Consider the following 16056-nt stretch of genomic DNA (forward strand, 5'->3'; position numbering starts at 1 on the left):
AGATGTAGTCCTGTCCCCGGCAGCTGCGGCAGGAAGCAGGGCTCTGCCTGGGGCAGCAGGACTACATGCCCCAGCATGCTGCGCGGCTGCTCCTCTCCTCCCTGATGTCTCAGTGCTGGGAACTCACAGACCTGATCTCCTAATCTGCAGGACCCCTCAGCAGGTCAGGGGAGAGGGAGGGGGAGAGAGTGGGACAGGGGGAGACCCCTGATGGGGGAGTGGGGGAGTATGGGACAGGGGGGAGTTAGGGCGTTAGGGAGTGGGGGAGTATGGGACAGGGGGGACCTTTGTGGGGGGGGAGGGTGTTAGGGGTGGGGGGGGAGGGTGTTAGGGACAGAGGGGGGAGTATGGGACAGGGGGGGAGTATGGGACAGGGGGGACCCCTGATGGGGGGGGGGTGTTAGGGACAGAGGGGGGAGTATGGGACAGGGGGGGGACCCCTGATGGGGGGGAGTATGGGACAGGGGGGACCTCTGTGGGGGGGGGGGGAGGGTGTTAGGGACAGAGGGGGGGAGTATGGGACAGGGGGGGCACCCCTGATGGGGGGGGAGGGGGGTGTTAGGGACAGAGGGGGGAGTATGGGACAGGGGGGGAGTATGGGACAGGGGGGACCTCTGTGGGGGGGGGGTGTTAGGGACAGAGGGGGGAGTATGGGACAGGGGGGGACCCCTGATTGGGGGGAGTATGGGACAGGGGGGGACCCCTGATGGGGGGTGTTAATATGAGATACCATGTGATTGTCACTGACACTGCAGTTACTGCTATCAGCTGTGAGCCAATGCCAGGGGCACACAATGTCACTGCCAGGGTGTGTGTGTGCTGGTCTCTGAAGTGGGAGAGCTGTGTGATCACTGTGAGGGGACTCACTTTGCATAACACACACACACACACACACACACACACACACACACACACACGTATTTAAGATATTCTTTTTTTCATCAGGTCTCTATATGATTACAATTTGTATTATTACTGCTATTGTTATTACAGGGGTGTGTGTGTGTGTGTGTGTGTGTGTGTGTGTGTGTGTGTGTCTAACTGTCTCTGTGTCAGTCTGTGTGTGGGTCACAGCGTGTGTGTGTCTATTACTGTGTGTGTGTCACAGTGTATTTATCCATATGTGTGACTGCGTGTTTATTCGTATGTGTGACTGTGTGTCGCTGTGTGTTTATCCGTATGTGTCACTGTGTGTTTATCCGTATGTGTCACTGTGTGTTTATCCGTATATGTCACTGTGTGTTTATCCGTATATGTCACTGTGTGTTTATCCGTATGTGTCACTGTGTGTTTATCCGTATGTGTCACTGTGTGTTTATCCGTATGTGTCACTGTGTGTTTATCCGTATGTGTCACTGTGTGTTTATCCGTATGTGTCACTGTGTGTTTATCCGTATGTGTCACTGTGTGTTTATCCGTATATGTCACTGTGTGTTTATCCGTATGTGTCACTGTGTGTTTATCCGTGTGTGTTTCTGTAGGTATCGCTGTGTGTTTATCCGTTTGTGTGTCATTGTGTCACTGTGTGTTTATCCGTTTGTTATAATGTGTTACATGCAGTAATACAGTGAGAGTTACCTCTCGTTCTCACGCATGTCCTGGGCACAGAGATATAACATGTGTTACAGGCAGTAATACAGTGAGAGTTACCTCTCGTTCTCACGCATGTCCTGGGCACAGAGATATAACGTGTGTTACAGGCAGTAATACAGTGAGAGTTACCTCTCGTTCTCACGCATGTCCTGGGCACAGAGTTATAACGTGTTACAGGCAGTAATACAGTGAGAGTTACCTCTCGTTCTCACGCATGTCCTGGGCACAGAGTTATAATGTGTTACAGGCAGTAATACAGTGAGAGTTACCTCTCGTTCTCACGCATGTCCTGGGCACAGAGTTATAACGTGTTACAGGCAGTAATACAGTGAGAGTTACCTCTCGCTCTCACGCATGTCCTGGGCACAGAGTTATAACGTGTTACAGGCAGTAATACAGTGAGAGTTACCTCTCGTTCTCACGCATGTCCTGGGCACAGAGTTATAACGTGTTACAGGCAGTAATACAGTGAGAGTTACCTCTCGTTCTCACGCATGTCCTGGGCACAGAGTTATAACGTGTTACAGGCAGTAATACAGTGAGAGTTACCTCTCGTTCTCACGCATGTCCTGGGCACAGAGTTATAACATGTGTTACAGGAAGTAATACAGTGAGAGTTACCTCTCGTTCTCACGCATGTCCTGGGCACAGAGTTATAACGTGTTACAGGTAGTAATACAGTGAGAGTTACCTCTCGTTCTCACGCATGTCCTGGGCACAGAGTTATAACGTGTTACAGGCAATAATACAGTGAGAGTTACCTCTCGTTCTCACGCATGTCCTGGGCACAGAGTTATAACATGTGTTACAGGAAGTAATACAGTGAGAGTTACCTCTCGTTCTCACGCATGTCCTGGGCACAGAGTTATAATGTGTTACAGGCAGTAATACAGTGAGAGTTACCTCTCGTTCTCACGCATGTCCTGGGCACAGAGTTATAACATGTGTTACAGGCAGTAATACAGTGAGAGTTACCTCTCGTTCTCACGCATGTCCTGGGCACAGAGATATAACATGTTACAGGAAGTAATACAGTGAGAGTTACCTCTCGTTCTCACACATGTCCTGGGCACAGAGATATAACATGTTACAGGAAGTAATACAGTGAGAGTTACCTCTCGTTCTCACGCATGTCCTGGGCACAGAGTTATAACGTGTTAGAGGCAGTAATACAGTGAGAGTTACCTCTCGTTCTCACGCATGTCCTGGGCACAGTGATATAACCTGTGTTACAGGCAGTAATACAGTGAGATTTACCTCTCGTTCTCACGCATGTCCTGGGCACAGAGTTATAACGTGTTACAGGAAGTAATACAGTGAGAGGTACCTCTCGTTCTCACGCATGTCCTGGGCACAGAGTTATAACATGTGTTACAGACAGTAATACAGTGAGAGTTACCTCTCGTTCTCACGCATGTCCTGGGCACAGAGTTATAACATGTTACAGGCAGTAATACAGTGAGAGTTACCTCTCGTTCTCACGCATGTCCTGGGCACAGAGTTATAACGTGTTACAGGCAGTAATACAGTGAGAGTTACCGCTCGTTCTCACGCATGTCCTGGGCACAGAGTTATAACGTGTTACAGGCAGTAATACAGTGAGAGTTACCTCTCGTTCTCACGCATGTCCTGGGCACAGAGTTATAACATGTGTTACCAGGCAGTAATACAGTGAGAGTTACCTCTCGTTCTCACGCATGTCCTGGGCACAGAGTTATAACATGTGTTACAGGCAGTAATACAGTGAGAGTTACCTCTCGTTCTCACGCATGTCCTGGGCACAGAGTTATAACATGTTACAGGTAGTAATACAGTGAGAGTTACCGCTCGCTCTCACGCATGTCCTGGGCACAGAGTTATAACGTGTTACATGAAGTAATACAGTGAGAGTTACCTCTCGTTCTCACGCATGTCCTGGGCACAGAGTTATAACATGTGTTACAGGCAGTAATACAGTGAGAGTTACCTCTCGTTCTCACGTATGTCCTGGGCACAGAGTTATAACGTGTGTTACAGGCAGTAATACAGTGAGAGTTACCTCTCGTTCTCACGCATGTCCTGGGCACAGAGTTATAACATGTGTTACAGGCAGTAATACAGTGAGAGTTACCTCTCGTTCTCACGCATGTCCTGGGCACAGAGTTATAATATGTTACAGGCAGTAATACAGTGAGAGTTACCTCTCGTTCTCACGCATGTCCTGGGCACAGAGTTATAACATGTGTTACAGGCAGTAATACAGTGAGAGATACCTCTCGTTCTCACGCATGTCCTGGGCACAGAGTTATAACGTGTTACAGGCAGTAATACAGTGAGAGTTACCTCTCGTTCTCACGCATGTCCTGGCACAGAGTTATAACGTATTACAGGCAGTAATACAGTGAGTTACCTCTCGTTCTCACGCATGTCCTGGGCACAGATTTATAACATGTGTTACAGGCAGTAATACAGTGAGAGTTACCTCTCGTTCTCACGCATGTCCTGGGCACAGAGTTATAACATGTTACAGGCAGTAATACAGTGAGAGTTACCTCTCGTTCTCACGCATGTCCTGGGCACAGAGTTATAACATGTTACAGGCAGTAATACAGTGAGAGTTACCTCTCGTTCTCACGCATGGCCTGGGCACAGAGTTATAACGTGTGTTACAGGCAGTAATACAGTGAGAGTTACCTCTCGTTCTCACGCATGTCCTGGGCACAGAGTTATAACGTGTGTTACAGGCAGTAATACAGTGAGAGTTACCTCTCGTTCTCACGCATGTCCTGGGCACAGAGTTATAACATGTTACAGGCAGTAATACAGTCAGAGTTACCTCTCGTTCTCACACATGTCCTGGGCACAGTTATAACATGTTACAGGCAGTAATGCAGTGAGAGTTACCTCTCGTTCTCACGCATGTCCTGGACACAGAGTTATAACATGTGTTACAGGAAGTAATACAGTGAGAGTTACCTCTCGTTCTCACGCATGTCCTGGGCACAGAGTTATAACGTGTTACAGGCAGTAATACAGTGAGAGTTACCTCTCGTTCTCACGCATGTCCTGGGCACAGAGTTATAACGTGTGTTACAGGCAGTAATACAGTGAGAGTTACCTCTCGTTCTCACGCATGTCCTGGCACAGAGTTATAACGTGTTACAGGAAGTAATACACTGAGAGTTACCTCTCGCTCTCACGCATGTCCTGGGCACAGAGTTATAACGTGTTACAGGCAGTAATACAGTGAGTTACCTCTCGTTCTCACGCATGTCCTGGGCACAGATTTATAACATGTGTTACAGGCAGTAATACAGTGAGAGTTACCTCTCGTTCTCACGCATGTCCTGGGCACAGAGTTATAACATGTTACAGGCAGTAATACAGTGAGAGTTACCTCTCGTTCTCACGCATGTCCTGGGCACAGAGTTATAACGTGTTACAGGCAGTAATACAGTGAGAGTTACCTCTCGTTCTCACGCATGGCCTGGGCACAGAGTTATAACGTGTGTTGCAGGCAGTAATACAGTGAGAGTTACCTCTCGTTCTCACGCATGTCCTGGGCACAGAGTTATAACGTGTGTTACAGGGAGTAATACAGTGAGAGTTACCTCTCGTTCTCACGCATGGCCTGGGCACAGAGTTATAACGTGTTACAGGCAGTAATACAGTGAGAGTTACCTCTCGTTCTCACGCATGTCCTGGGCACAGAGTTATAACGTGTGTTACAGGCAGTAATACAGTGAGAGTTACCTCTCGTTCTCACGCATGTCCTGGGCACAGAGTTATAACGTGTGTTACAGGCAGTAATACAGTGAGAGTTACCTCTCGTTCTCACGCATGTCCTGGGCACAGAGTTATAACATGTTACAGGCAGTAATACAGTCAGAGTTACCTCTCGTTCTCACGCATGTCCTGGGCACAGAGTTATAACATGTGTTACAGGCAGTAATACAGTGAGAGATACCTCTCGTTCTCACGCATGTCCTGGGCACAAAGTTATAACGTGTTACAGGCAGTAATACAGTGAGAGTTACCTCTCGTTCTCACGCATGTCCTGGGCACAGAGTTATAACATGTTACAGGAAGTAATACAGTGAGAGTTACCTCTCGTTCTCACACATGTCCTGGGCACAGAGTTATAACATGTGTTACAGGCAGTAATACAGTGAGAGTTACCTCTCGTTCTCACGCATGTCCTGGGCACAGAGTTATAACGTGTGTTACAGGCAGTAATACAGTGAGAGTTACCTCTCGTTCTCACACATGTCCTGGGCACAGAGTTATAACGTGTTACAGGAAGTAATACAGTGAGAGTTACCTCTCGTTCTCACGCATGTCCTGGGCACAGAGTTATAACATGTTACAGGCAGTAATACAGTCAGAGTTACCTCTCGTTCTCACGCATGTCCTGGGCACAGAGTTATAACGTGTTACAGGCAGTAATACAGTGAGAGTTACCTCTCGTTCTCACGCATGTCCTGGGCACAGAGTTATAACGTGTTACAGGCAGTAATACAGTGAGAGTTACCTCTCGTTCTCACGCATGTCCTGGGCATAGAGTTATAACATGTTTTACAGGCAGTAATACAGTGAGAGTTACCTCTCGTTCTCACGCATGTCCTGGGCACAGAGTTATAACATGTTACAGGAAGTAATACAGTGAGAGTTACCTCTCGTTCTCACGCATGTCCTGGGCACAGAGTTATAACATGTGTTACAGGCAGTAATACAGTGAGAGTTACCTCTCGTTCTCACGCATGTCCTGGGCACAGAGTTATAACGTGTTACAGGAAGTAATACAGTGAGAGTTACCTCTCGTTCTCACGCATGTCCTGGGCACAGAGTTATAACATGTTACAGGCAGTAATACAGTCAGAGTTACCTCTCGTTCTCACGCATGTCCTGGGCACAGAGTTATAACATGTTACAGGCAGTAATACAGTGAGAGTTACCTCTCGTTCTCACGCATGTCCTGGGCACAGAGTTATAACGTGTTACAGGCAGTAATACAGTGAGAGTTACCTCTCGTTCTCACGCATGTCCTGGGCATAGAGTTATAACATGTTTTACAGGCAGTAATACAGTGAGAGTTACCTCTCGTTCTCACGCATGTCCTGGGCACAGAGTTATAACGTGTTACAGGCAGTAATACAGTGAGAGTTACCTCTCGTTCTCACGCATGTCCTGGGCACAGAGTTATAACGTGTTACAGGCAGTAATACAGTGAGAGTTACCTCTCGTTCTCACGCATGTCCTGGGCACAGAGTTATAACATGTGTTACAGACAGTAATACAGTGAGAGTTACCTCTCGTTCTCACGCATGTCCTGGGCACAGAGTTATAACATGTTACAGGCAGTAATACAGTGAGAGTTACCTCTCGTTCTCACGCATGTCCTGGGCACAGAGTTATAACATGTGTTACAGGCAGTAATACAGTGAGAGTTACCTCTCGTTCTCACGCATGTCCTGGGCACAGAGTTATAACGTGTTACAGGCAGTAATACAGTGAGAGTTACCGCTCGTTCTCACGCATGTCCTGGGCACAGAGTTATAACATGTGTTACAGGCAGTAATACAGTGAGAGTTACCTCTCGTTCTCACGCATGTCCTGGGCACAGAGTTATAACGTGTTACCAGGCAGTAATACAGTGAGAGTTACCTCTCGTTCTCAAGCATGTCCTGGGCACAGAGTTATAACATGTGTTACAGGCAGTAATACAGTGAGAGTTACCTCTCGTTCTCACGTATGTCCTGGGCACAGAGTTATAACATGTGTTACAGGCAGTAATACAGTGAGAGTTACCTCTCGTTCTCACGCATGTCCTGGGCACAGAGTTATAATATGTTACAGGCAGTAATACAGTGAGAGTTACCTCTCGTTCTCATGCATGTCCTGGGCACAGAGTTATAATATGTTACAGGCAGTAATACAGTGAGAGTTACCTCTCGTTCTCACGCATGTCCTGGGCACAGAGTTATAACATGTTACAGGCAGTAATACAGTGAGAGTTACCTCTCGTTCTCACGCATGTCCTGGGCACAGAGTTATAACATGTGTTACAGGCAGTAATACAGTGAGAGTTACCTCTCGTTCTCACGCATGTCCTGGGCACAGAGTTATAACGTGTTACAGGCAGTAATACAGTGAGAGTTACCTCTCGTTCTCACCCATGTCCTGGGCACAGAGTTATAACGTGTGTTACAGGCAGTAATACAGTGAGAGTTACCTCTCGTTCTCACGCATGTCCTGGGCACAGAGTTATAACATGTGTTACAGGCAGTAATACAGTGAGAGTTACCTCTCGTTCTCACGCATGTCCTGGGCCCAGGGTTATAACGTGTGTTACAGGAAGTAATACAGTGAGAGTTACCTCTCGTTCTCACGCATGTCCTGGGCACAGAGTTATAACGTGTTACAGGCAGTAATACAGTGAGAGTTACCTCTCGTTCTCACGCATGTCCTGGGCACAGAGTTATAACGTGTTACAGGCAGTAATACAGTGAGAGTTACCTCTCGTTCTCACGCATGTCCTGGGCACAGAGTTATAACGTGTTACAGGCAGTAATACAGTGAGAGTTACCTCTCGTTCTCACGCATGTCCTGGGCACAGAGTTATAACATGTTACAGGAAGTAATACAGTGAGAGTTACCTCTCGTTCTCACGCATGTCCTGGGCACAGAGTTATAACGTGTTACAGGCAGTAATACAGTGAGAGTTACCTCTCGTTCTCACGCATGTCCTGGGCACAGAGTTATAACGTGTGTTACAGGCAGTAATACAGTGAGAGTTACCTCTCGTTCTCACGCATGTCCTGGGCACAGAGTTATAACATGTTACAGGTAGTAATACAGTGAGAGTTACCGCTCGCTCTCACGCATGTCCTGGGCACAGAGTTATAACATGTTACAGGTAGTAATACAGTGAGAGTTACCTCTCGTTCTCACGCATGTCCTGGGCACAGAGTTATAACGTGTTACAGGCAGTAATACAGTGAGAGTTACCTCTCGCTCTCACGCATGTCCTGGGCACAGAGTTATAACGTGTTACATGAAGTAATACAGTGAGAGTTACCTCTCGTTCTCACGCATGTCCTGGGCACAGAGTTATAACATGTGTTACAGGCAGTAATACAGTGAGAGTTACCTCTCGTTCTCACGCATGTCCTGGGCACAGAGTTATAACGTGTTACAGGCAGTAATACAGTGAGAGTTACCTCTCGTTCTCACGCATGGCCTGGGCACAGAGTTATAACGTGTGTTACAGGCAGTAATACAGTGAGAGTTACCTCTCGTTCTCACGCATGTCCTGGGCACAGAGTTATAACGTGTTACAGGAAGTAATACAGTGAGAGTTACCTCTCGTTCTCACGCATGTCCTGGGCACAGAGTTATAACATGTTACAGGCAGTAATACAGTCAGAGTTACCTCTCGTTCTCACGCATGTCCTGGGCACAGAGTTATAACATGTTACAGGCAGTAATACAGTGAGAGTTACCTCTCGTTCTCACGCATGTCCTGGGCACAGAGTTATAACGTGTTACAGGCAGTAATACAGTGAGAGTTACCTCTCGTTCTCACGCATGTCCTGGGCATAGAGTTATAACATGTTTTACAGGCAGTAATACAGTGAGAGTTACCTCTCGTTCTCACGCATGTCCTGGGCACAGAGTTATAACGTGTTACAGGCAGTAATACAGTGAGAGTTACCTCTCGTTCTCACGCATGTCCTGGGCACAGAGTTATAACGTGTTACAGGCAGTAATACAGTGAGAGTTACCTCTCGTTCTCACGCATGTCCTGGGCACAGAGTTATAACATGTGTTACAGACAGTAATACAGTGAGAGTTACCTCTCGTTCTCACGCATGTCCTGGGCACAGAGTTATAACATGTTACAGGCAGTAATACAGTGAGAGTTACCTCTCGTTCTCACGCATGTCCTGGGCACAGAGTTATAACATGTGTTACAGGCAGTAATACAGTGAGAGTTACCTCTCGTTCTCACGCATGTCCTGGGCACAGAGTTATAACGTGTTACAGGCAGTAATACAGTGAGAGTTACCGCTCGTTCTCACGCATGTCCTGGGCACAGAGTTATAACATGTGTTACAGGCAGTAATACAGTGAGAGTTACCTCTCGTTCTCACGCATGTCCTGGGCACAGAGTTATAACGTGTTACCAGGCAGTAATACAGTGAGAGTTACCTCTCGTTCTCACGCATGTCCTGGGCACAGAGTTATAACATGTTACAGGTAGTAATACAGTGAGAGTTACCGCTCGCTCTCACGCATGTCCTGGGCACAGAGTTATAACGTGTTACATGAAGTAATACAGTGAGAGTTACCTCTCGTTCTCAAGCATGTCCTGGGCACAGAGTTATAACATGTGTTACAGGCAGTAATACAGTGAGAGTTACCTCTCGTTCTCACGTATGTCCTGGGCACAGAGTTATAACATGTGTTACAGGCAGTAATACAGTGAGAGTTACCTCTCGTTCTCACGCATGTCCTGGGCACAGAGTTATAATATGTTACAGGCAGTAATACAGTGAGAGTTACCTCTCGTTCTCATGCATGTCCTGGGCACAGAGTTATAATATGTTACAGGCAGTAATACAGTGAGAGTTACCTCTCGTTCTCACGCATGTCCTGGGCACAGAGTTATAACATGTTACAGGCAGTAATACAGTGAGAGTTACCTCTCGTTCTCACGCATGTCCTGGGCACAGAGTTATAACATGTGTTACAGGCAGTAATACAGTGAGAGTTACCTCTCGTTCTCACGCATGTCCTGGGCACAGAGTTATAACGTGTTACAGGCAGTAATACAGTGAGAGTTACCTCTCGTTCTCACCCATGTCCTGGGCACAGAGTTATAACGTGTGTTACAGGCAGTAATACAGTGAGAGTTACCTCTCGTTCTCACGCATGTCCTGGGCACAGAGTTATAACATGTGTTACAGGCAGTAATACAGTGAGAGTTACCTCTCGTTCTCACGCATGTCCTGGGCCCAGGGTTATAACGTGTGTTACAGGAAGTAATACAGTGAGAGTTACCTCTCGTTCTCACGCATGTCCTGGGCACAGAGTTATAACGTGTTACAGGCAGTAATACAGTGAGAGTTACCTCTCGTTCTCACGCATGTCCTGGGCACAGAGTTATAACGTGTTACAGGCAGTAATACAGTGAGAGTTACCTCTCGTTCTCACGCATGTCCTGGGCACAGAGTTATAACGTGTTACAGGCAGTAATACAGTGAGAGTTACCTCTCGTTCTCACGCATGTCCTGGGCACAGAGTTATAACATGTTACAGGAAGTAATACAGTGAGAGTTACCTCTCGTTCTCACGCATGTCCTGGGCACAGAGTTATAACGTGTTACAGGCAGTAATACAGTGAGAGTTACCTCTCGTTCTCACGCATGTCCTGGGCACAGAGTTATAACGTGTGTTACAGGCAGTAATACAGTGAGAGTTACCTCTCGTTCTCACGCATGTCCTGGGCACAGAGTTATAACATGTTACAGGTAGTAATACAGTGAGAGTTACCGCTCGCTCTCACGCATGTCCTGGGCACAGAGTTATAACATGTTACAGGTAGTAATACAGTGAGAGTTACCTCTCGTTCTCACGCATGTCCTGGGCACAGAGTTATAACGTGTTACAGGCAGTAATACAGTGAGAGTTACCTCTCGCTCTCACGCATGTCCTGGGCACAGAGTTATAACGTGTTACATGAAGTAATACAGTGAGAGTTACCTCTCGTTCTCACGCATGTCCTGGGCACAGAGTTATAACATGTGTTACAGGCAGTAATACAGTGAGAGTTACCTCTCGTTCTCACGCATGTCCTGGGCACAGAGTTATAACGTGTTACAGGCAGTAATACAGTGAGAGTTACCTCTCGTTCTCACGCATGGCCTGGGCACAGAGTTATAACGTGTGTTACAGGCAGTAATACAGTGAGAGTTACCTCTCGTTCTCACGCATGTCCTGGGCACAGAGTTATAACGTGTTACAGGAAGTAATACAGTGAGAGTTACCTCTCGTTCTCACGCATGTCCTGGGCACAGAGTTATAACATGTTACAGGCAGTAATACAGTCAGAGTTACCTCTCGTTCTCACGCATGTCCTGGGCACAGAGTTATAACATGTTACAGGCAGTAATACAGTGAGAGTTACCTCTCGTTCTCACGCATGTCCTGGGCACAGAGTTATAACGTGTTACAGGCAGTAATACAGTGAGAGTTACCTCTCGTTCTCACGCATGTCCTGGGCATAGAGTTATAACATGTTTTACAGGCAGTAATACAGTGAGAGTTACCTCTCGTTCTCACGCATGTCCTGGGCACAGAGTTATAACGTGTTACAGGCAGTAATACAGTGAGAGTTACCTCTCGTTCTCACGCATGTCCTGGGCACAGAGTTATAACGTGTTACAGGCAGTAATACAGTGAGAGTTACCTCTCGTTCTCACGCATGTCCTGGGCACAGAGTTATAACATGTGTTACAGACAGTAATACAGTGAGAGTTACCTCTCGTTCTCACGCATGTCCTGGGCACAGAGTTATAACATGTTACAGGCAGTAATACAGTGAGAGTTACCTCTCGTTCTCACGCATGTCCTGGGCACAGAGTTATAACATGTGTTACAGGCAGTAATACAGTGAGAGTTACCTCTCGTTCTCACGCATGTCCTGGGCACAGAGTTATAACGTGTTACAGGCAGTAATACAGTGAGAGTTACCGCTCGTTCTCACGCATGTCCTGGGCACAGAGTTATAACATGTGTTACAGGCAGTAATACAGTGAGAGTTACCTCTCGTTCTCACGCATGTCCTGGGCACAGAGTTATAACGTGTTACCAGGCAGTAATACAGTGAGAGTTACCTCTCGTTCTCACGCATGTCCTGGGCACAGAGTTATAACATGTTACAGGTAGTAATACAGTGAGAGTTACCGCTCGCTCTCACGCATGTCCTGGGCACAGAGTTATAACGTGTTACATGAAGTAATACAGTGAGAGTTACCTCTCGTTCTCACGCATGTCCTGGGCACAGAGTTATAACATGTGTTACAGGCAGTAATACAGTGAGAGTTACCTCTCGTTCTCACGTATGTCCTGGGCACAGAGTTATAACATGTGTTACAGGCAGTAATACAGTGAGAGTTACCTCTCGTTCTCACGCATGTCCTGGGCACAGAGTTATAATATGTTACAGGCAGTAATACAGTGAGAGTTACCTCTCGTTCTCATGCATGTCCTGGGCACAGAGTTATAATATGTTACAGGCAGTAATACAGTGAGAGTTACCTCTCGTTCTCACGCATGTCCTGGGCACAGAGTTATAACATGTTACAGGCAGTAATACAGTGAGAGTTACCTCTCGTTCTCACGCATGTCCTGGGCACAGAGTTATAACATGTGTTACAGGCAGTAATACAGTGAGAGTTACCTCTCGTTCTCACGCATGTCCTGGGCACAGAGTTATAACGTGTTACAGGCAGTAATACAGTGAGAGTTACCTCTCGTTCTCACCCATGTCCTGGGCACAGAGTTATAACGTGTGTTACAGGCAGTAATACAGTGAGAGTTACCTCTCGTTCTCACGCATGTCCTGGGCACAGAGTTATAACATGTGTTACAGGCAGTAATACAGTGAGAGTTACCTCTCGTTCTCACGCATGTCCTGGGCCCAGGGTTATAACGTGTGTTACAGGAAGTAATACAGTGAGAGTTACCTCTCGTTCTCACGCATGTCCTGGGCACAGAGTTATAACGTGTTACAGGCAGTAATACAGTGAGAGTTACCTCTCGTTCTCACGCATGTCCTGGGCACAGAGTTATAACGTGTTACAGGCAGTAATACAGTGAGAGTTACCTCTCGTTCTCACGCATGTCCTGGGCACAGAGTTATAACGTGTTACAGGCAGTAATACAGTGAGAGTTACCTCTCGTTCTCACGCATGTCCTGGGCACAGAGTTATAACATGTTACAGGAAGTAATACAGTGAGAGTTACCTCTCGTTCTCACGCATGTCCTGGGCACAGAGTTATAACGTGTTACAGGCAGTAATACAGTGAGAGTTACCTCTCGTTCTCACGCATGTCCTGGGCACAGAGTTATAACGTGTGTTACAGGCAGTAATACAGTGAGAGTTACCTCTCGTTCTCACGCATGTCCTGGGCACAGAGTTATAACATGTTACAGGTAGTAATACAGTGAGAGTTACCGCTCGCTCTCACGCATGTCCTGGGCACAGAGTTATAACATGTTACAGGTAGTAATACAGTGAGAGTTACCTCTCGTTCTCACGCATGTCCTGGGCACAGAGTTATAACGTGTTACAGGCAGTAATACAGTGAGAGTTACCTCTCGCTCTCACGCATGTCCTGGGCACAGAGTTATAACGTGTTACATGAAGTAATACAGTGAGAGTTACCTCTCGTTCTCACGCATGTCCTGGGCACAGAGTTATAACATGTGTTACAGGCAGTAATACAGTGAGAGTTACCTCTCGTTCTCACGCATGTCCTGGGCACAGAGTTATAACGTGTTACAGGCAGTAATACAGTGAGAGTTACCTCTCGTTCTCACGCATGGCCTGGGCACAGAGTTATAACGTGTGTTACAGGCAGTAATACAGTGAGAGTTACCTCTCGTTCTCACGCATGTCCTGGGCACAGAGTTATAACGTGTGTTACAGGCAGTAATACAGTGAGAGTTACCTCTCGTTCTCACGCATGTCCTGGGCACAGAGTTATAACGTGTGTTACAGGGAGTAATACAGTGAGAGTTACCTCTCGTTCTCACGCATGGCCTGGGCACAGAGTTATAACGTGTTACAGGCAGTAATACAGTGAGAGTTACCTCTCGTTCTCACGCATGTCCTGGGCACAGAGTTATAACGTGTGTTACAGGCAGTAATACAGTGAGAGTTACCTCTCGTTCTCACGCATGTCCTGGGCACAGAGTTATAACGTGTGTTACAGGCAGTAATACAGTGAGTTACCTCTCGTTCTCACGCATGTCCTGGGCACAGATTTATAACATGTGTTACAGGCAGTAATACAGTGAGAGTTACCTCTCGTTCTCACGCATGTCCTGGGCACAGAGTTATAACATGTTACAGGCAGTAATACAGTGAGAGTTACCTCTCGTTCTCACGCATGTCCTGGGCACAGAGTTATAACGTGTTACAGGCAGTAATACAGTGAGAGTTACCTCTCGTTCTCACGCATGGCCTGGGCACAGAGTTATAACGTGTGTTACAGGCAGTAATACAGTGAGAGTTACCTCTCGTTCTCACGCATGTCCTGGGCACAGAGTTATAACGTGTGTTACAGGCAGTAATACAGTGAGAGTTACCTCTCGTTCTCACGCATTTCCTGGGCACAGAGTTATAACGTGTGTTACAGGGAGTAATACAGTGAGAGTTACCTCTCGTTCTCACGCATGGCCTGGGCACAGAGTTATAACGTGTTACAGGCAGTAATACAGTGAGAGTTACCTCTCGTTCTCACGCATGTCCTGGGCACAGAGTTATAACATGTTACAGGCAGTAATACAGTCAGAGTTACCTCTCGTTCTCACGCATGTCCTGGGCACAGAGTTATAACATGTGTTACAGGCAGTAATACAGTGAGAGATACCTCTCGTTCTCACGCATGTCCTGGGCACAAAGTTATAACGTGTTACAGGCAGTAATACAGTGAGAGTTACCTCTCGTTCTCACGCATGTCCTGGGCACAGAGTTATAACATGTTACAGGAAGTAATACAGTGAGAGTTACCTCTCGTTCTCACGCATGTCCTGGGCACAGAGTTATAACATGTGTTACAGGCAGTAATACAGTGAGAGTTACCTCTCGTTCTCACGCATGTCCTGGGCACAGAGTTATAACGTGTGTTACAGGCAGTAATACAGTGAGAGTTACCTCTCGTTCTCACACATGTCCTGGGCACAGAGTTATAACGTGTTACAGGAAGTAATACAGTGAGAGTTACCTCTCGTTCTCACGCATGTCCTGGGCACAGAGTTATAACATGTTACAGGCAGTAATACAGTCAGAGTTACCTCTCGTTCTCACGCATGTCCTGGGCACAGAGTTATAACGTGTTACAGGCAGTAATACAGTGAGAGTTACCTCTCGTTCTCACGCATGTCCTGGGCACAGAGTTATAACGTGTTACAGGCAGTAATACAGTGAGAGTTACCTCTCGTTCTCACGCATGTCCTGGGCATAGAGTTATAACATGTTTTACAGGCAGTAATACAGTGAGAGTTACCTCTCGTTCTCACGCATGTCCTGGGCACAGAGTTATAACATGTTACAGGAAGTAATACAGTGAGAGTTACCTCTCGTTCTCACGCATGTCCTGGGCACAGAGTTATAACATGTGTTACAGGCAGTAATACAGTGAGAGTTACCTCTCGTTCTCACGCATGTCCTGGGCACAGAGTTATAACGTGTT

The 16056-nt window shown here is 46.9% G+C and overlaps 1 protein-coding gene across 3 annotated transcripts in view; it reads left to right on the forward strand.

The window, feature by feature from the left end:
- The first annotated feature begins 51 nt into the window (after positions 1-51).
- The window catches only part of LOC142473256 (uncharacterized), a 110354-nt gene continuing 94349 nt past the window's right edge, over positions 52-16056 (forward strand). Inside the window, exon 1 of one of the 3 annotated variants that reach the window (XM_075580445.1) lies at positions 52-163. The gene's annotated coding sequence lies outside the window, so the exon portion shown is untranslated. The remainder of the gene's footprint in view (positions 164-16056) is intronic. The other 2 variants (XM_075580446.1, XM_075580447.1) reach the window with 2 other exon arrangements.

Source organism: Ascaphus truei (assembly GCF_040206685.1).
Source record: "Ascaphus truei isolate aAscTru1 chromosome 2 unlocalized genomic scaffold, aAscTru1.hap1 SUPER_2_unloc_1, whole genome shotgun sequence".
In the NCBI taxonomy this organism is placed as follows: Eukaryota; Metazoa; Chordata; class Amphibia; order Anura; family Ascaphidae; genus Ascaphus; species Ascaphus truei.